The following is a 19,696-nucleotide window of genomic DNA, read 5'->3' on the forward strand; positions in this document are numbered from 1 at the left end:
CGTACATGTTGCCGTGATCGTATAGTGGTTAGTACTCTGCGTTGTGGTCGCAGCAACCCCGTTCTGAATCCGGGTCACAGCAGTAACCCTTTGCTTACTTATATTTAATGATATTTACCCAAGGTTTAAGAATATTCATGGATTTTCAGGAAATACACAACACATTTTATCTACGGCTTGTTCTCTTTGTTCTAGATGGCAAAAATCTGGAAATATGTGATTTAGCCTGTTCCGAAAATGTGTTGTGGAAAAAAGTAAAAACTTCACAAGAGTTCTCAATCACATGAAAATATTTCGTTATTAGCTGGTTTCCATTTGATTTGCCTCACATGATTTCCGGATTCCATGAAAATATTTCCCCTCTATCTGGTTCCGACTTGCTTTGCAATACATGAAAGGAACTTATGGCAATCGGATCCTTGTGTAAGTTTTGAGGTGATCCAGAAATGTGATGCATAAGCAACAATTCGCGTTGCATCTGGGCCAGTGGCGCAATGGACAACGCGTCTGACTACGAATCAGAAGATTGTAGGTTCGACTCCTACCTGGCTCGTACATGTTGCCGTGATCGTATAGTGGTTAGTACTCTGCGTTGTGGCCGCAGCAACCCCGGTCCGAATCCGGGTCACGGCAGTAACCCTTTGCTTACTTATTTTTAATGATATTTACCCAAGGTTTAAGAATTTTCATGGATTTTCAGGAAATACACAACACATTTTATCTACGGCTTGTTCTCTTTGTTCTAGATGGCAAAAATCTGGAAATATGTGATTTAGCCTGTTCCGAAAATGTGTTGTGGAAAAAAGTAAAAACTTCACAAGAGTTCTCAATCACATGAAAATATTTCGTTATTAGCTGGTTTCCATTTGATTTGCCTCACATGATTTCCAGATTCCATGAAAATATTTCCCCTCTATCTGGTTCCGACTTGCTTTGCAATACATGAAAGGAACTTATGGCAATCGGATCCTTGTGTAAGTTTTGAGGTGATCCAGAAATGTGATGCATAAGCAACAATACTCGTTGCATCTTGGCCAGTGGCGCAATGGACAACGCATCTGACTACGAATCAGAAGATTGTAGGTTTGACTCCAACCTGGCTCGTACATGTTGCCGTGATCGTATAGTGGTTAGTACTCTGCGTTGTGGCCGCAGCAACCCCGGTCCGAATCCGGGTCACGGCAGTAACCCTTTGCTTGCTTATTTTTAATGATATTTACCCAAGGTTTAAGAATATTCATGGATTTTCAGGAAATACACAACACATTTTATCTACGGCTTGTTCTCTTTGTTCTAGATGGCAAAAATCTGGAAATATGTGATTTAGCCTGTTCCGAAAATGTGTTGTGGAAAAAAGTAAAAACTTCACAAGAGTTCTCAATCACATGAAAATATTTCGTTATTAGCTGGTTTCCATTTGATTTGCCTCACATGATTTCCGGATTCCATGAAAATATTTCCCCTCTATCTGGTTCCGACTTGCTTTGCAATACATGAAAGGAACTTATGGCAATCGGATCCTTGTGTAAGTTTTGAGGTGATCCAGAAATGTGATGCATAAGCAACAATACTCGTTGCATCTTGGCCAGTGGCGCAATGGACAACGCATCTGACTACGAATCAGAAGATTGTAGGTTTGACTCCAACCTGGCTCGTACATGTTGCCGTGATCGTATAGTGGTTAGTACTCTGCATTGTGGCCGCAGCAACCCCGGTCCGAATCCGGGTCACGGCAGTAACCCTTTGCTTGCTTATTTTTAATGATATTTACCCAAGGTTTAAGAATATTCATGGATTTTCAGGAAATACACAACACATTTTATCTACGGCTTGTTCTCTTTGTTCTAGATGGCAAAAATCTGGAAATATGTGATTTAGCCTGTTCCGAAAATGTGTTGTGGAAAAAAGTAAAAACTTCACAAGAGTTCTCAATCACATGAAAATATTTCGTTATTAGCTGGTTTCCATTTGATTTGCCTCACATGATTTCCGGATTCCATGAAAATATTTCCCCTCTATCTGGTTCCGACTTGCTTTGCAATACATGAAAGGAACTTATGGCAATCGGATCCTTGTGTAAGTTTTGAGGTGATCCAGAAATGTGATGCATAAGCAACAATCCTCGTTGCATCTGGTCCAGTGGCGCAATGGACAACGCGTCTGGCTACGAAACAGAAGATTGTAGGTTCGACTCCTACCTGGCTTGTACATGTTGCCGTGATCGTATAGTGGTTAGTACTCTGCGTTGTGGTCGCAGCAACCCCGTTCCGAATCCGGGTCACAGCAGTAACCCTTTGCTTACTAATTTTTAATGATATTTACCCAAGGTTTAAGAATATTCATGGATTTTCAGGAAATACACAACACATTTTATCTACGGCTTGTTCTCTTTGTTCTAGATGGCAAAAATCTGGAAATATGTGATTTAGCCTGTTCCGAAAATGTGTTGTGGAAAAAAGTAAAAACTTCACAAGAGTTCTCAATCACATGAAAATATTTCGTTATTAGCTGGTTTCCATTTGATTTGCCTCACATGATTTCCGGATTCCATGAAAATATTTCCCCTCTATCTGGTTCCGACTTGCTTTGCAATACATGAAAGGAACTTATGGCAATCGGATCCTTGTGTAAGTTTTGAGGTGATCCAGAAATGTGATGCATAAGCAACAATTCGCGTTGCATCTGGGCCAGTGGCGCAATGGACAACGCGTCTGACTACGAATCAGAAGATTGTAGGTTTGACTCCAACCTGGCTCGTACATGTTGCCGTGATCGTATAGTGGTTAGTACTCTGCGTTGTGGCTGCAGCAACCCCGGTCCGAATCCGGGTCACGGCAGTCACCCTTTGCTTACTTATTTTTAATGATATTTACCCAAGGTTTAAGAATATTCATGGATTTTCAGGAAATACACAACACATTTTATCTACGGCTTGTTCTCTTTGTTCTAGATGGCAAAAATCTGGAAATATGTGATTTAGCCTGTTCCGAAAATGTGTTGTGGAAAAAAGTAAAAACTTCACAAGAGTTCTCAATCACATGAAAATATTTTGTTATTAGCTGGTTTCCATTTGATTTGCCTCACATGATTTCCAGATTCCATGAAAATATTTCCCCTCTATCTGGTTCCGACTTGCTTTGCAATACATGAAAGGAACTTATGGCAATCGGATCCTTGTGTAAGTTTTGAGGTGATCCAGAAATGTGATGCATAAGCAACAATACTCGTTGCTTCTGGGCCAGTAGCGCAATGGACAACGCGTCTGACTACGAATCAGAAGATTGTAGGTTCGACTCCTACCCGGCTCGTACATGTTGCTGTGATCGTATAGTGGTTAGTACCCTGCGTTGTGGCCGCAGCAACCCCGGTCCGAATCCGGGTCACGGCAGTAACCCTTTGCTTACTTATTTTTAATGATATTTACCCAAGGTTTAAGAATATTCATGGATTTTCAGGAAATACACAACACATTTTATCTACGGCTTGTTCTCTTTGTTCTAGATGGCAAAAATCTGGAAATATGTGATTTAGCCTGTTCCGAAAATGTGTTGTGGAAAAAAGTAAAAACTTCACAAGAGTTCTCAATCACATGAAAATATTTCGTTATTAGCTGGTTTACATTTGATTTGCCTCACATGATTTCCGGATTCCATGAAAATATTTCCCCTCTATCTGGTTCCGACTTGCTTTGCAATACATGAAAGGAACTTATGGCAATCGGATCCTTGTGTAAGTTTTGAGGTGATCCAGAAATGTGATGCATAAGCAACAATACTCGTTGCATCTGGGCCAGAGGCGCAATGGACAACGCGTCTAACTACGAATCAGAAGATTGTAGGTTTGACTCCTACCTGGCTCGTACATGTTGCCGTGATCGTATAGTGGTTAGTACTCTGCGTTGTGGCCGCAGCAACCCCGGTCCGAATCCGGGTCACGGCAGTCACCCTTTGCTTACTTATTTTTAATGATATTTACCCAAGGTTTAAGAATATTCATGGATTTTCAGGAAATACACAACACATTTTATCTACGGCTTGTTCTCTTTGTTCTAGATGGCAAAAATCTGGAAATATGTGATTTAGCCTGTTCCGAAAATGTGTTGTGGAAAAAAGTAAAAACTTCACAAGAGTTCTCAATCACATGAAAATATTTCGTTATTAGCTGGTTTCCATTTGATTTGCCTCACATGATTTCCGGATTCCATGAAAATATTTCCCCTCTATCTGGTTCCGACTTGCTTTGCAATGCATGAAAGGAACTTATGGCAATCGGATCCTTGTGTAAGTTTTGAGGTGATCCAGAAATGTGATGCATAAGCATACATGAAAGGAACTTATGGCAATCGGATCCTTGTGTAAGTTTTGAGGTGATCCAGAAATGTGATGCATAAGCAACAATCCTCGTTGCATCTGGGCCAGTGGCGCAATGGACAACGCCTCTGACTACGAATCAGAAGTTTGTAGGTTCGACTCCTACCTGGCTCGTACATGTTGCCGTGATATAGTGGTTAGTACTCTGCGTTGTGGCCGCAGCAACCCCGGTCCGAATCCGGGTCACGGCAGTAACCCTTTGCTTACTTAATTTTAATGATATTTACCCAAGGTTTAAGAATATTCATGGATTTTCAGGAAATACACAACACATTTTATCTACGGCTTGTTCTCTTTGTTCTAGATGGCAAAAATCTGGAAATATGTGATTTAGCCTGTTCCGAAAATGTGTTGTGGAAAAAAGTAAAAACTTCACAAGAGTTCTCAATCACATGAAAATATTTCGTTATTAGCTGGTTTCCATTTGATTTGCCTCACATGATTTCCGGATTCCATGAAAATATTTCCCCTCTATCTGGTTCCGACTTGCTTTGCAATACATGAAAGGAACTTATGGCAATCGGATCCTTGTGTAAGTTTTGAGGTGATCCAGAAATGTGATGCATAAGCAACAATCCTCGTTGCATCTGGTCCAGTGGCGCAATGGACAACGCGTCTGGCTACGAAACAGAAGATTGTAGGTTCGACTCCTACCTGGCTTGTACATGTTGCCGTGATCGTATAGTGGTTAGTACTCTGCGTTGTGGTCGCAGCAACCCCGTTCCGAATCCGGGTCACAGCAGTAACCCTTTGCTTACTAATTTTTAATGATATTTACCCAAGGTTTAAGAATATTCATGGATTTTCAGGAAATACACAACACATTTTATCTACGGCTTGTTCTCTTTGTTCTAGATGGCAAAAATCTGGAAATATGTGATTTAGCCTGTTCCGAAAATGTGTTGTGGAAAAAAGTAAAAACTTCACAAGAGTTCTCAATCACATGAAAATATTTCGTTATTAGCTGGTTTCCATTTGATTTGCCTCACATGATTTCCGGATTCCATGAAAATATTTCCCCTCTATCTGGTTCCGACTTGCTTTGCAATACATGAAAGGAACTTATGGCAATCGGATCCTTGTGTAAGTTTTGAGGTGATCCAGAAATGTGATGCATAAGCAACAATTCGCGTTGCATCTGGGCCAGTGGCGCAATGGACAACGCGTCTGACTACGAATCAGAAGATTGTAGGTTTGACTCCAACCTGGCTCGTACATGTTGCCGTGATCGTATAGTGGTTAGTACTCTGCGTTGTGGCTGCAGCAACCCCGGTCCGAATCCGGGTCACGGCAGTCACCCTTTGCTTACTTATTTTTAATGATATTTACCCAAGGTTTAAGAATATTCATGGATTTTCAGGAAATACACAACACATTTTATCTACGGCTTGTTCTCTTTGTTCTAGATGGCAAAAATCTGGAAATATGTGATTTAGCCTGTTCCGAAAATGTGTTGTGGAAAAAAGTAAAAACTTCACAAGAGTTCTCAATCACATGAAAATATTTTGTTATTAGCTGGTTTCCATTTGATTTGCCTCACATGATTTCCAGATTCCATGAAAATATTTCCCCTCTATCTGGTTCCGACTTGCTTTGCAATACATGAAAGGAACTTATGGCAATCGGATCCTTGTGTAAGTTTTGAGGTGATCCAGAAATGTGATGCATAAGCAACAATACTCGTTGCTTCTGGGCCAGTAGCGCAATGGACAACGCGTCTGACTACGAATCAGAAGATTGTAGGTTCGACTCCTACCCGGCTCGTACATGTTGCTGTGATCGTATAGTGGTTAGTACCCTGCGTTGTGGCCGCAGCAACCCCGGTCCGAATCCGGGTCACGGCAGTAACCCTTTGCTTACTTATTTTTAATGATATTTACCCAAGGTTTAAGAATATTCATGGATTTTCAGGAAATACACAACACATTTTATCTACGGCTTGTTCTCTTTGTTCTAGATGGCAAAAATCTGGAAATATGTGATTTAGCCTGTTCCGAAAATGTGTTGTGGAAAAAAGTAAAAACTTCACAAGAGTTCTCAATCACATGAAAATATTTCGTTATTAGCTGGTTTACATTTGATTTGCCTCACATGATTTCCGGATTCCATGAAAATATTTCCCCTCTATCTGGTTCCGACTTGCTTTGCAATACATGAAAGGAACTTATGGCAATCGGATCCTTGTGTAAGTTTTGAGGTGATCCAGAAATGTGATGCATAAGCAACAATACTCGTTGCATCTGGGCCAGAGGCGCAATGGACAACGCGTCTAACTACGAATCAGAAGATTGTAGGTTTGACTCCTACCTGGCTCGTACATGTTGCCGTGATCGTATAGTGGTTAGTACTCTGCGTTGTGGCCGCAGCAACCCCGGTCCGAATCCGGGTCACGGCAGTCACCCTTTGCTTACTTATTTTTAATGATATTTACCCAAGGTTTAAGAATATTCATGGATTTTCAGGAAATACACAACACATTTTATCTACGGCTTGTTCTCTTTGTTCTAGATGGCAAAAATCTGGAAATATGTGATTTAGCCTGTTCCGAAAATGTGTTGTGGAAAAAAGTAAAAACTTCACAAGAGTTCTCAATCACATGAAAATATTTCGTTATTAGCTGGTTTCCATTTGATTTGCCTCACATGATTTCCGGATTCCATGAAAATATTTCCCCTCTATCTGGTTCCGACTTGCTTTGCAATGCATGAAAGGAACTTATGGCAATCGGATCCTTGTGTAAGTTTTGAGGTGATCCAGAAATGTGATGCATAAGCATACATGAAAGGAACTTATGGCAATCGGATCCTTGTGTAAGTTTTGAGGTGATCCAGAAATGTGATGCATAAGCAACAATCCTCGTTGCATCTGGGCCAGTGGCGCAATGGACAACGCCTCTGACTACGAATCAGAAGTTTGTAGGTTCGACTCCTACCTGGCTCGTACATGTTGCCGTGATATAGTGGTTAGTACTCTGCGTTGTGGCCGCAGCAACCCCGGTCCGAATCCGGGTCACGGCAGTAACCCTTTGCTTACTTAATTTTAATGATATTTACCCAAGGTTTAAGAATATTCATGGATTTTCAGGAAATACACAACACATTTTATCTACGGCTTGTTCTCTTTGTTCTAGATGGCAAAAATCTGGAAATATGTGATTTAGCCTGTTCCGAAAATGTGTTGTGGAAAAAAGTAAAAACTTCACAAGAGTTCTCAATCACATGAAAATATTTCGTTATTAGCTGGTTTCCATTTGATTTGCCTCACATGATTTCCGGATTCCATGAAAATATTTCCCCTCTATCTGGTTCCGACTTGCTTTGCAATACATGAAAGGAACTTATGGCAATCGGATCCTTGTGTAAGTTTTGAGGTGATCCAGAAATGTGATGCATAAGCAACAATCCTCGTTGCATCTGGGCCAGTGGCGCAATGGACAGCGCGTCTGACTATGAATCAGAAGTTTGTAGGTTCGACTCCTACCTGGCTCGTACATGTTGCCGTGATCGTATAGTGGTTAGTACTCTGCGTTGTGGCCGCAGCAATCCGGGTCACGGCAATAACCCTTTGCTTACTTATTTTTAATGATATTTACCCAAGGTTTAAGAATATTCATGGATTTTCAGGAAATACACAACACATTTTATCTACGGCTTGTTCTCTTTGTTCTAGATGGCAAAAATCTGGAAATATGTGATTTAGCCTGTTCCGAAAATGTGTTGTGGAAAAAAGTAAAAACTTCACAAGAGTTCTCAATCACATGAAAATATTTCGTTATTAGCTGGTTTCCATGTGATTTGCCTCACATGATTTCCGGATTCCATGAAAATATTTCCCCTCTATGTGGTTCCGACTTGCTTTGCAATACATGAAAGGAACTTATGGCAATCGGATCCTTGTGTAAGTTTTGAGGTGATCCAGAAATGTGATGCATAAGCAACAATCCTCGTTGCATCTGGGCCAGTGGCGCAATGGACAACGCGTCTGACTACGAATCAGAAGATTGTAGGTTCGACTCCTACCTGGCTCGTACATGTTGCCGTGATCGTATAGTGGTTAGTACTCTGCGTTGTGGCCGCAGCAACCCCGGTCCGAATCCGGGTCACGGCAGTAACCCTTTGCTTACTTATTTTTAATGATATTTACCCAAGGTTTAAGAATATTCATGGATTTTCAGGAAATACACAACACATTTTATCTACGGCTTGTTCTCTTTGTTCTAGATGGCAAAAATCTGGAAATATGTGATTTAGCCTGTTCCGAAAATGTGTTGTGGAAAAAAGTAAAAACTTCACAAGAGTTCTCAATCACATGAAAATATTTCGTTATTAGCTGGTTTCCATTTGATTTGCCTCACATGATTTCCGGATTCCATGAAAATATTTCCCCTCTATCTGGTTCCGACTTGCTTTGCAATACATGAAAGGAACTTATGGCAATCGGATCCTTGTGTAAGTTTTGAGGTGATCCAGAAATGTGATGCATAAGCATACATGAAAGGAACTTATGGCAATCGGATCCTTGTGTAAGTTTTGAGGTGATCCAGAAATGTGATGCATAAGCAACAATCCTCGTTGCATCTGGGCCAGTGGCGCAATGGACAACGCGTCTGACTACGAATCAGAAGATTGTAAGTTCGACTCCTACCTGGCTCGTACATGTTGCCATGATCGTATAGTGGTTAGTACTCTGCGTTGTGGCCGCAGCAACCCCGGTCCGAATCCGGGTCACGGCAGTAACCCTTTGCTTACTTATTTTTAATGATATTTACCCAAGGTTTAAGAATATTCATGGATTTTCAGGAAATACACAACACATTTTATCTACGGCTTGTTCTCTTTGTTCTAGATGGCAAAAATCTGGAAATATGTGATTTAGCCTGTTCCGAAAATGTGTTGTGGAAAAAAGTAAAAACTTCACAAGAGTTCTCAATCACATGAAAATATTTCGTTATTAGCTGGTTTCCATTTGATTTGCCTCACATGATTTCCGGATTCCATGAAAATATTTCCCCTCTATCTGGTTCCGACTTGCTTTGCAATACATGAAAGGAACTTATGGCAATCGGATCCTTGTGTAAGTTTTGAGGTGATCCAGAAATGTGATGCATAAGCAACAATACTCGTTGCATCTTGGCCAGTGGCGCAATGGACAACGCATCTGACTACGAATCAGAAGATTGTAGGTTCGACTCCTACCTGGCTCGTACATGTTGCCGTGATCGTATAGTGGTTAGTACTCTGCGTTGTGGTCGCAGCAACCCCGTTCCGAATCCGGGTCACAGCAGTAACCCTTTGCTTACTAATTTTTAATGATATTTACCCAAGGTTTAAGAATATTCATGGATTTTCAGGAAATACACAACACATTTTATCTACGGCTTGTTCTCTTTGTTCTAGTTGGCAAAAATCTGGAAATATGTGATTTAGCCTGTTCCGAAAATGTGTTGTGGAAAAAAGTAAAAACTTCACAAGAGTTCTCAATCACATGAAAATATTTCGTTATTAGCTGGTTTTCATTTGATTTGCCTCACATGATTTCCGGATTCCATGAAAATATTTCCCCTCTATCTGGTTCCGACTTGCTTTGCAATACATGAAAGGAACTTATGGCAATCGGATCCTTGTGTAAGTTTTGAGGTGATCCAGAAATGTGATGCATAAGCAACAATTCGCGTTGCATCTGGGCCAGTGGCGCAATGGACAACGCGTCTGACTACGAATCAGAAGATTGTAGGTTCGACTCCTACCTGGCTCGTACATGTTGCCGTGATCGTATAGTGGTTAGTACTCTGCGTTGTGGCCGCAGCAACCCCGGTCCGAATCCGGGTCACGGCAGTAACCCTTTGCTTACTTATTTTTAATGATATTTACCCAAGGTTTAAGAATATTCATGGATTTTCAGGAAATACACAACACATTTTATCTACGGCTTGTTCTCTTTGTTCTAGATGGCAAAAATCTGGAAATATGTGATTTAGCCTGTTCCGAAAATGTGTTGTGGAAAAAAGTAAAAACTTCACAAGAGTTCTCAATCACATGAAAATATTTCGTTATTAGCTGGTTTCCATTTGATTTGCCTCACATGATTTCCAGATTCCATGAAAATATTTCCCCTCTATCTGGTTCCGACTTGCTTTGCAATACATGAAAGGAACTTATGGCAATCGGATCCTTGTGTAAGTTTTGAGGTGATCCAGAAATGTGATGCATAAGCAACAATACTCATTGCATCTTGGCCAGTGGCGCAATGGACAACGCATCTGACTACGAATCAGAAGATTGTAGGTTTGACTCCAACCTGGCTCGTACATGTTGCCGTGATCGTATAGTGGTTAGTACTCTGCGTTGTGGCCACAGCAACCCCGGTCCGAATCCGGGTCACGGCAGTAACCCTTTGCTTGCTTATTTTTAATGATATTTACCCAAGGTTTAAGAATATTCATGGATTTTCAGGAAATACACAACACATTTTATCTACGGCTTGTTCTCTTTGTTCTAGATGGCAAAAATCTGGAAATATGTGATTTAGCCTGTTCCGAAAATGTGTTGTGGAAAAAAGTAAAAACTTCACAAGAGTTCTCAATCACATGAAAATATTTCGTTATTAGCTGGTTTCCATTTGATTTGCCTCACATGATTTCCGGATTCCATGAAAATATTTCCCCTCCATCTGGTTCCGACTTGCTTTGCAATACATGAAAGGAACTTATGGCAATCGGATCCTTGTGTAAGTTTTGAGGTGATCCAGAAATGTGATGCATAAGCAACAATACTCGTTGCATCTGGGCCAGAGGCGCAATGGACAACGCGTCTAACTACGAATCAGAAGATTGTAGGTTTGACTCCTACCTGGCTCGTACATGTTGCCGTGATCGTATAGTGGTTAGTACTCTGCGTTGTGGCCGCAGCAACCCTGGTCCGAATCCGGGTCACGGCAGTCACCCTTTGCTTACTTATTTTTAATGATATTTACCCAAGGTTTAAGAATATTCATGGATTTTCAGGAAATACACAACACATTTTATCTACGGCTTGTTCTCTTTGTTCTAGATGGCAAAAATCTGGAAATATGTGATTTAGCCTGTTCCGAAAATGTGTTGTGGAAAAAAGTAAAAACTTCACAAGAGTTCTCAATGACATGAAAATATTTCGTTATTAGCTGGTTTCCATTTGATTTGCCTCACATGATTTCCGGATTCCATGAAAATATTTCCCCTCTATCTGGTTCCGACTTGCTTTGCAATACATGAAAGGAACTTATGGCAATCGGATCCTTGTGTAAGTTTTGAGGTGATCCAGAAATGTGATGCATAAGCAACAATACTCGTTGCATCTGGGCCAGAGGCGCAATGGACAACGCGTCTAACTACGAATCAGAAGATTGTAGGTTTGACTCCTACCTGGCTCGTACATGTTGCCGTGATCGTATAGTGGTTAGTACTCTGCGTTGTGGCCGCAGCAACCCCGGTCCGAATCCGGGTCACGGCAGTCACCCTTTGCTTACTTATTTTTAATGATATTTACCCAAGGTTTAAGAATATTCATGGATTTTCAGGAAATACACAACACATTTTATCTACGGCTTGTTCTCTTTGTTCTAGATGGCAAAAATCTGGAAATATGTGATTTAGCCTGTTCCGAAAATGTGTTGTGGAAAAAAGTAAAAACTTCACAAGAGTTCTCAATCACATGAAAATATTTCGTTATTAGCTGGTTTCCATTTGATTTGCCTCACATGATTTCCGGATTCCATGAAAATATTTCCCCTCTATCTGGTTCCGACTTGCTTTGCAATACATGAAAGGAACTTATGGCAATCGGATCCTTGTGTAAGTTTTGAGGTGATCCAGAAATGTGATGCATAAGCAACAATACTCATTGCATCTGGGCCAGAGGCGCAATGGACAATGCGTCTGACTACGAATCAGAAGATTGTAGGTTTGACTCCAACCTGGCTCGTACATGTTGCCGTGATCGTATAGTGGTTAGTACTCTGCGTTGTGGCCGCAGCAACCCCGGTCCGAATCTGGGTCACGGCAGTAACCATTTGCTTAGTTATTTTTAATGATATTTACCCAAGGTTTAAGAATATTCATGGATTTTCAGGAAATACACAACACATTTTATCTACGGCTTTTTTCTCTTTGTTCTAGATGGCAAAAATCTGGAAATATGTGATTTAGCCTGTTCCGAAAATGTGTTGTGGAAAAAAGTAAAAACTTCACAAGAGTTCTCAATCACATGAAAATATTTCGTTATTAGCTGGTTTCCATTTGATTTGCCTCACATGATTTCCGGATTCCATGAAAATATTTCCCCTCTATCTGGTTCCGACTTGCTTTGCAATACATGAAAGGAACTTATGGCAATCGGATCCTTGTGTAAGTTTTGAGGTGATCCAGAAATGTGATGCATAAGCAACAATCCGCGTTGCATCTGGGCCAGTGGCGCAATGGACAACGCGTCTGACTACGAATCAGAAGATTGTAGGTTCGACTCCTACCTGGCTCGTACATGTTGCCGTGATCGTATAGTGGTTAGTACTCTGCGTTGTGGCAGCAGCAGTAACCCTTTACTTACTTATTTTTAATGATATTTACCCAAGGTTTAAGAATATTCATTGATTTTCAGGAAATACACAACACATTTTATCTACGGCTTGTTCTCTTTGTTCTAGATGGCAAAAATCTGGAAATATGTGATTTAGCCTGTTCCGAAAATGTGTTGTGGAAAAAAGTAAAAACTTCACAAGAGTTCTCAATCACATGAAAATATTTCGTTATTAGCTGGTTTCCATTTGATTTGCCTCACATGATTTCCGGATTCCATGAAAATATTTCCCCTCTATCTGGTTCCGACTTGCTTTGCAATACATGAAAGGAACTTATGGCAATCGGATCCTTGTGTAAGTTTTGAGGTGATCCAGAAATGTGATGCATAAGCAACAATCCTCGTTGCATCTGGGCCAGTGGCGCAATGGACAACGCGTCTGACTACGAATCAGAAGTTTGTAGGTTCGACTCCTACCTGGCTCGTACATGTTGCCGTGATCGTATAGTGGTTAGTACTCTGCGTTGTGGCCGCAGCAACCCCGGTCCAAATCCGGGTCACGGCAGTAACCCTTTGCTTACTTATTTTTAATGATATTTACCCAAGGTTTAAGAATATTCATGGATTTTCAGGAAATACACAACACATTTTATCTACGGCTTGTTCTCTTTGTTCTAGATGGCAAAAATCTGGAAATATGTGATTTAGCCTGTTCCGAAAATGTGTTGTGGAAAAAAGTAAAAACTTCACAAGAGTTCTCAATCACATGAAAATATTTCGTTATTAGCTGGTTTCCATTTTATTTGCCTCACATGATTTCCGGATTCCATGAAAATATTTCCCCTCTATCTGGTTCCGACTTGCTTTGCAATACATGAAAGGAACTTATGGCAATCGGATCCTTGTGTAAGTTTTGAGGTGATCCAGAAATGCGATGCATAAGCAACAATCCGCGTTGCATCTGGGCCAGTGGCGCAATGGACAACGCGTCTGACTACGAATCAGAAGATTGTAGGTTCGACTCCTACCTGGCTCGTACATGTTGCCGTGATCGTATAGTGGTTAGTACTCTGCGTTGTGGCCGCAGCAACCCCGGTCCGAATCCGGGTCACGGCAGTAACCCTTTGCTTTCTTATTTTTAATGATATTTACCCAAGGTTTAAGAATATTCATGGATTTTCAGGAAATACACAACACATTTTATCTACGGCTTGTTCTCTTTGTTCTAGATGGCAAAAATCTGGAAATATGTGATTTAGCCTGTTCCGAAAATGTGTTGTGGAAAAAAGTAAAAACTTCACAAGAGTTCTCAATCACATGAAAATATTTCGTTATTAGCTGGTTTCCATTTGATTTGCCTCACATGATTTCCGGATTCCATGAAAATATTTCCCCTCTATCTGGTTCCGACTTGCTTTGCAATACATGAAAGGAACTTATGGCAATCGGATCCTTGTGTAAGTTTTGAGGTGATCCAGAAATGTGATGCATAAGCAACAATCCGCGTTGCATCTGGGCCAGTGGCGCAATGGACAACGCGTCTGACTACGAATCAGAAGATTGTAGGTTCGACTCCTACCTGGCTCGTACATGTTGCCGTGATCGTATAGTGGTTAGTACTCTGCGTTGTGGCAGCAGCAGTAACCCTTTACTTACTTATTTTTAATGATATTTACCCAAGGTTTAAGAATATTCATTGATTTTCAGGAAATACACAACACATTTTATCTACGGCTTGTTCTCTTTGTTCTAGATGGCAAAAATCTGGAAATATGTGATTTAGCCTGTTCCGAAAATGTGTTGTGGAAAAAAGTAAAAACTTCACAAGAGTTCTCAATCACATGAAAATATTTCGTTATTAGCTGGTTTCCATTTGATTTGCCTCACATGATTTCCGGATTCCATGAAAATATTTCCCCTCTATCTGGTTCCGACTTGCTTTGCAATACATGAAAGGAACTTATGGCAATCGGATCCTTGTGTAAGTTTTGAGGTGATCCAGAAATGTGATGCATAAGCAACAATCCTCGTTGCATCTGGGCCAGTGGCGCAATGGACAACGCGTCTGACTACGAATCAGAAGTTTGTAGGTTCGACTCCTACCTGGCTCGTACATGTTGCCGTGATCGTATAGTGGTTAGTACTCTGCGTTGTGGCCGCAGCAACCCCGGTCCGAATCCGGGTCACGGCATTAACCCTTTGCTTACTTATTTTTAATGATATTTACCCAAGGTTTAAGAATATTCATGGATTTTCAGGAAATACACAACACATTTTATCTACGGCTTGTTCTCTTTGTTCTAGATGGCAAAAATCTGGAAATATGTGATTTAGCCTGTTCCGAAAATGTGTTGTGGAAAAAAGTAAAAACTTCACAAGAGTTCTCAATCACATGAAAATATTTCGTTATTAGCTGGTTTCCATTTGATTTGCCTCACATGATTTCCGGATTCCATGAAAATATTTCCCCTCTATCTGGTTCCGACTTGCTTTGCAATACATGAAAGGAACTTATGGCAATCGGATCCTTGTGTAAGTTTTGAGGTGATCCAGAAATGTGATGCATAAGCAACAATACTCGTTGCATCTGGGCCAGTGGCGCAATGGACAGCGCGTCTGACTACAAATCAGAAGATTGTAGGTTCGACTCCTACATGGCTCGAACATGTTGCCGTGATCGTATAGTGGTTAGTACTCTGCATTGTGGCTGCAGCAACCCCGGTCCGAATCCGGGTCACGGCAGTAACCCTTTGCTTACTTATTTTTAATGATATTTACCCAAGGTTTAAGAATATTCATGGATTTTCAGGAAATACACAACACATTTTATCTACGGCTTGTTCTCTTTGTTCTAGATGGCAAAAATCTGGAAATATGTGATTTAGCCTGTTCCGAAAATGTGTTGTGGAAAAAAGTAAAAACTTCACAAGAGTTCTCAATCACATGAAAATATTTCGTTATTAGCTGGTTTCCATTTGATTTGCCTCACATGATTTCCGGATTCCATGAAAATATTTCCCCTCTATCTGGTTCCGACTTGCTTTGCAATACATGAAAGGAACTTATGGCAATCGGATCCTTGTGTAAGTTTTGAGGTGATCCAGAAATGTGATGCATAAGCAACAATACTCGTTGCATCTGGGCCAGTGGCGCAATGGACAGCGCGTCTGACTACAAATCAGAAGATTGTAGGTTCGACTCCTATATGGCTCGAACATGTTGCCGTGATCGTATAGTGGTTAGTACTCTGCGTTGTGGCCGCAGCAACCCCGGTCCAAATCCGGGTCACGGCAGTAACCCTTTGCTTACTTATTTTTAATGATATTTACCCAAGGTTTAAGAATATTCATGGATTTTCAGGAAATACACAACACATTTTATCTACGGCTTGTTCTCTTTGTTCTACATGGCAAAAATCTGGAAATATGTGATTTAGCCTGTTCCGAAAATGTGTTGTGGAAAAAAGTAAAAACTTCACAAGAGTTCTCAATCACATGAAAATATTTCGTTATTAGCTGGTTTCCATTTGATTTGCCTCACATGATTTCCGGATTCCATGAAAATATTTCCCCTCTATCTGGTTCCGACTTGCTTTGCAATACATGAAAGGAACTTATGGCAATCGGATCCTTGTGTAAGTTTTGAGGTGATCCAGAAATGTGATGCATAAGCAACAATCCTCGTTGCATCTGGTCCAGTGGCGCAATGGACAACGCGTCTGGCTACGAAACAGAAAATTGTAGGTTCGACTCCTACCTGGCTCGTACATGTTGCCGTGATCGTATAGTGGTTAGTACTCTGCGTTGTGGTCGCAGCAACCCCGTTCCGAATCCGGGTCACAGCAGTAACCCTTTGCTTACTTATATTTAATGATATTTACCCAAGGTTTAAGAATATTCATGGATTTTCAGGAAATACACAACACATTTTATCTACGGCTTGTTCTCTTTGTTCTAGATGGCAAAAATCTGGAAATATGTGATTTAGCCTGTTCCGAAAATGTGTTGTGGAAAAAAGTAAAAACTTCACAAGAGTTCTCAATCACATGAAAATATTTCGTTATTAGCTGGTTTCCATTTGATTTGCCTCACATGATTTCCGGATTCCATGAAAATATTTCCCCTCTATCTGGTTCCGACTTGCTTTGCAATACATGAAAGGAACTTATGGCAATCGGATCCTTGTGTAAGTTTTGAGGTGATCCAGAAATGTGATGCATAAGCAACAATCCTCGTTGCATCTGGTCCAGTGGCGCAATGGACAACGCGTCTGGCTACGAAACAGAAAATTGTAGGTTCGACTCCTACCTGGCTCGTACATGTTGCCGTGATCGTATAGTGGTTAGTACTCTGCGTTGTGGTCGCAGCAACCCCGTTCCGAATCCGGGTCACAGCAGTAACCCTTTGCTTACTTATATTTAATGATATTTACCCAAGGTTTAAGAATATTCATGGATTTTCAGGAAATACACAACACATTTTATCTACGGCTTGTTCTCTTTGTTCTAGATGGCAAAAATCTGGAAATATGTGATTTAGCCTGTTCCGAAAATGTGTTGTGGAAAAAAGTAAAAACTTCACAAGAGTTCTCAATCACATGAAAATATTTCGTTATTAGCTGGTTTCCATTTGATTTGCCTCACATGATTTCCGGATTCCATGAAAATATTTCCCCTCTATCTGGTTCCGACTTGCTTTGCAATACATGAAAGGAACTTATGGCAATCGGATCCTTGTGTAAGTTTTGAGGTGATCCAGAAATGTGATGCATAAGCAACAATACTCGTTGCATCTGGGCCAGTGGCGCAATGGACAACGCGTCTGACTACAAATCAGAAGATTGTAGGTTCGACTCCTATATGGCTCGAACATGTTGCCGTGATCGTATAGTGGTTAGTACTCTGCCTTGTGGCTGCAGAAACCCTGGTCCGAATCCGGGTCACGGCAGTAACCCTTTGCTTACTTATTTTTAATGATATTTACCCAAGGTTTAAGAATATTCATGGATTTTCAGGAAATACACAACACATTTTATCTACGGCTTGTTCTCTTTGTTCTACATGGCAAAAATCTGGAAATATGTGATTTAGCCTGTTCCGAAAATGTGTTGTGGAAAAAAGTAAAAACTTCACAAGAGTTCTCAATCACATGAAAATATTTCGTTATTAGCTGGTTTCCATTTGATTTGCCTCACATGATTTCCGGATTCCATGAAAATATTTCCCCTCTATCTGGTTCCGACTTGCTTTGCAATATATGAAAGGAACTTATGGCAATCGGATCCTTGTGTAAGTTTTGAGGTGATCCAGAAATGTGATGCATAAGCAACAATACTCGTTGCATATGGGCCAGTGGCGCAATGGACAACGCGTCTGACTACAAATCAGAAGATTGTAGGTTCGACTCCTACATGGCTCGAACATGTTGCCGTGATCGTATAGTGGTTAGTACTCTGCGTTGTGGCTGCAGCAACCCCGGTCCGAATCCGGGTCACGGCAGTAACCCTTTGCTTACTTATTTTTAATGATATTTACCCAAGGTTTAAGAATATTCATGGATTTTCAGGAAATACACAACACATTTTATCTACGGCTTGTTCTCTTTGTTCTACATGGCAAAAATCTGGAAATATGTGATTTAGCCTGTTCCGAAAATGTGTTGTGGAAAAAAGTAAAAACTTCACAAGAGTTCTCAATCACATGAAAATATTTCGTTATTAGCTGGTTTCCATTTGATTTGCCTCACATGATTTCCGGATTCCATGAAAATATTTCCCCTCTATCTGGTTCCGACTTGCTTTGCAATACATGAAAGGAACTTATGGCAATCGGATCCTTGTGTAAGTTTTGAGGTGATCCAGAAATGTGATGCATAAGCAACAATACTCGTTGCATCTGGGCCAGTGGCGCAATGGACAACGCATCTGACTACAAATCAGAAGATTGTAGGTTCGACCCCTACCTGGCTCGTACATGTTGCCGTGGTCGTATAGTGGTTAGTACTCTGCGTTGTGGCTGCAGCAACCCGGGTCAGAATCCGGGTCACGGCAGTAACCCTTTGCTTACTTATTTTTAATGATATTTACCCAAGGTTTAAGAATATTCATGGATTTTCAGGAAATACACAACACATTTTATCTACGGCTTTTTCTCTTTGTTCTACATGGCAAAAATCTGGAAATATGTGATTTAGCCTGTTCCGAAAATGTGTTGTGGAAAAAAGTAAAAACTTCACAAGAGTTCTCAATCACATGAAAATATTTCGTTATTAGCTGGTTTCCATTTGATTTGCCTCACATGATTTCCGGATTCCATGAAAATATTTCCCCTCTATCTGGTTCCGACTTGCTTTGCAATACATGAAAGGAACTTATGGCAATCGGATCCTTGTGTAAGTTTTGAGGTGATCCAGAAATGTGATGCATAAGCAACAATACTCGTTGCATCTGGGCCAGTGGCGCAATGGACAACGCGTCTGACTACAAATCAGAAGATTGTAGGTTCGACCCCTACCTGGCTCGTACATGTTGCCGTGGTCGTATAGTGGTTAGTACTCTGCGTTGTGGCCGCAGCAGTAACCCTTTACTTACTTATTTTTAATGATATTTACCCAAGGTTTAAGAATATTCATGGATTTTCAGGAAATACACAACACATTTTATCTACGGCTTGTTCTCTTTGTTCTAGATGGCAAAAATCTGGAAATATGTGATTTAGCCTGTTCCGAAAATGTGTTGTGGAAAAAAGTAAAAACTTCACAAGAGTTCTCAATCACATGA

The 19,696-nt window shown here is 40.7% G+C and overlaps 13 non-coding genes across 13 annotated transcripts; all 13 read left to right on the forward strand.

Moving 5' to 3' along the window:
• Window positions 1-480: 480 nt before the first annotated feature.
• On the forward strand, window positions 481-553 carry TRNAR-ACG (transfer RNA arginine (anticodon ACG)). Its single transcript has one exon. It is a non-coding gene; the product is annotated as a tRNA-Arg (tRNA).
• A 7,232-nt stretch (window positions 554-7,785) lies between these two features.
• TRNAH-AUG (transfer RNA histidin (anticodon AUG)) lies at window positions 7,786-7,858 on the forward strand. The gene has a single exon. It is a non-coding gene; the product is annotated as a tRNA-His (tRNA).
• A 466-nt stretch (window positions 7,859-8,324) lies between these two features.
• Window positions 8,325-8,397, forward strand: TRNAR-ACG (transfer RNA arginine (anticodon ACG)). The gene has a single exon. It is a non-coding gene; the product is annotated as a tRNA-Arg (tRNA).
• Window positions 8,398-10,051: 1,654 nt separating this feature from the next.
• TRNAR-ACG (transfer RNA arginine (anticodon ACG)) lies at window positions 10,052-10,124 on the forward strand. The gene has a single exon. It is a non-coding gene; the product is annotated as a tRNA-Arg (tRNA).
• Window positions 10,125-12,807: 2,683 nt separating this feature from the next.
• TRNAR-ACG (transfer RNA arginine (anticodon ACG)) lies at window positions 12,808-12,880 on the forward strand. The gene has a single exon. It is a non-coding gene; the product is annotated as a tRNA-Arg (tRNA).
• Window positions 12,881-13,882: 1,002 nt separating this feature from the next.
• Window positions 13,883-13,955, forward strand: TRNAR-ACG (transfer RNA arginine (anticodon ACG)). The gene has a single exon. It is a non-coding gene; the product is annotated as a tRNA-Arg (tRNA).
• Window positions 13,956-14,433: 478 nt separating this feature from the next.
• Window positions 14,434-14,506, forward strand: TRNAR-ACG (transfer RNA arginine (anticodon ACG)). Its single transcript has one exon. It is a non-coding gene; the product is annotated as a tRNA-Arg (tRNA).
• Window positions 14,507-15,508: 1,002 nt separating this feature from the next.
• TRNAC-ACA (transfer RNA cysteine (anticodon ACA)) lies at window positions 15,509-15,581 on the forward strand. The gene has a single exon. It is a non-coding gene; the product is annotated as a tRNA-Cys (tRNA).
• Window positions 15,582-16,059: 478 nt separating this feature from the next.
• TRNAC-ACA (transfer RNA cysteine (anticodon ACA)) lies at window positions 16,060-16,132 on the forward strand. Its single transcript has one exon. It is a non-coding gene; the product is annotated as a tRNA-Cys (tRNA).
• A 1,580-nt stretch (window positions 16,133-17,712) lies between these two features.
• On the forward strand, window positions 17,713-17,785 carry TRNAC-ACA (transfer RNA cysteine (anticodon ACA)). Its single transcript has one exon. It is a non-coding gene; the product is annotated as a tRNA-Cys (tRNA).
• Window positions 17,786-18,263: 478 nt separating this feature from the next.
• Window positions 18,264-18,336, forward strand: TRNAC-ACA (transfer RNA cysteine (anticodon ACA)). Its single transcript has one exon. It is a non-coding gene; the product is annotated as a tRNA-Cys (tRNA).
• Window positions 18,337-18,814: 478 nt separating this feature from the next.
• TRNAC-ACA (transfer RNA cysteine (anticodon ACA)) lies at window positions 18,815-18,887 on the forward strand. Its single transcript has one exon. It is a non-coding gene; the product is annotated as a tRNA-Cys (tRNA).
• Window positions 18,888-19,365: 478 nt separating this feature from the next.
• TRNAC-ACA (transfer RNA cysteine (anticodon ACA)) lies at window positions 19,366-19,438 on the forward strand. The gene has a single exon. It is a non-coding gene; the product is annotated as a tRNA-Cys (tRNA).
• The last annotated feature ends 258 nt before the right edge of the window (window positions 19,439-19,696 follow it).

Source organism: Rhinoderma darwinii, chromosome 3, assembly GCF_050947455.1.
Source record: "Rhinoderma darwinii isolate aRhiDar2 chromosome 3, aRhiDar2.hap1, whole genome shotgun sequence".
NCBI lineage: Eukaryota > Metazoa > Chordata > Amphibia > Anura > Rhinodermatidae > Rhinoderma > Rhinoderma darwinii.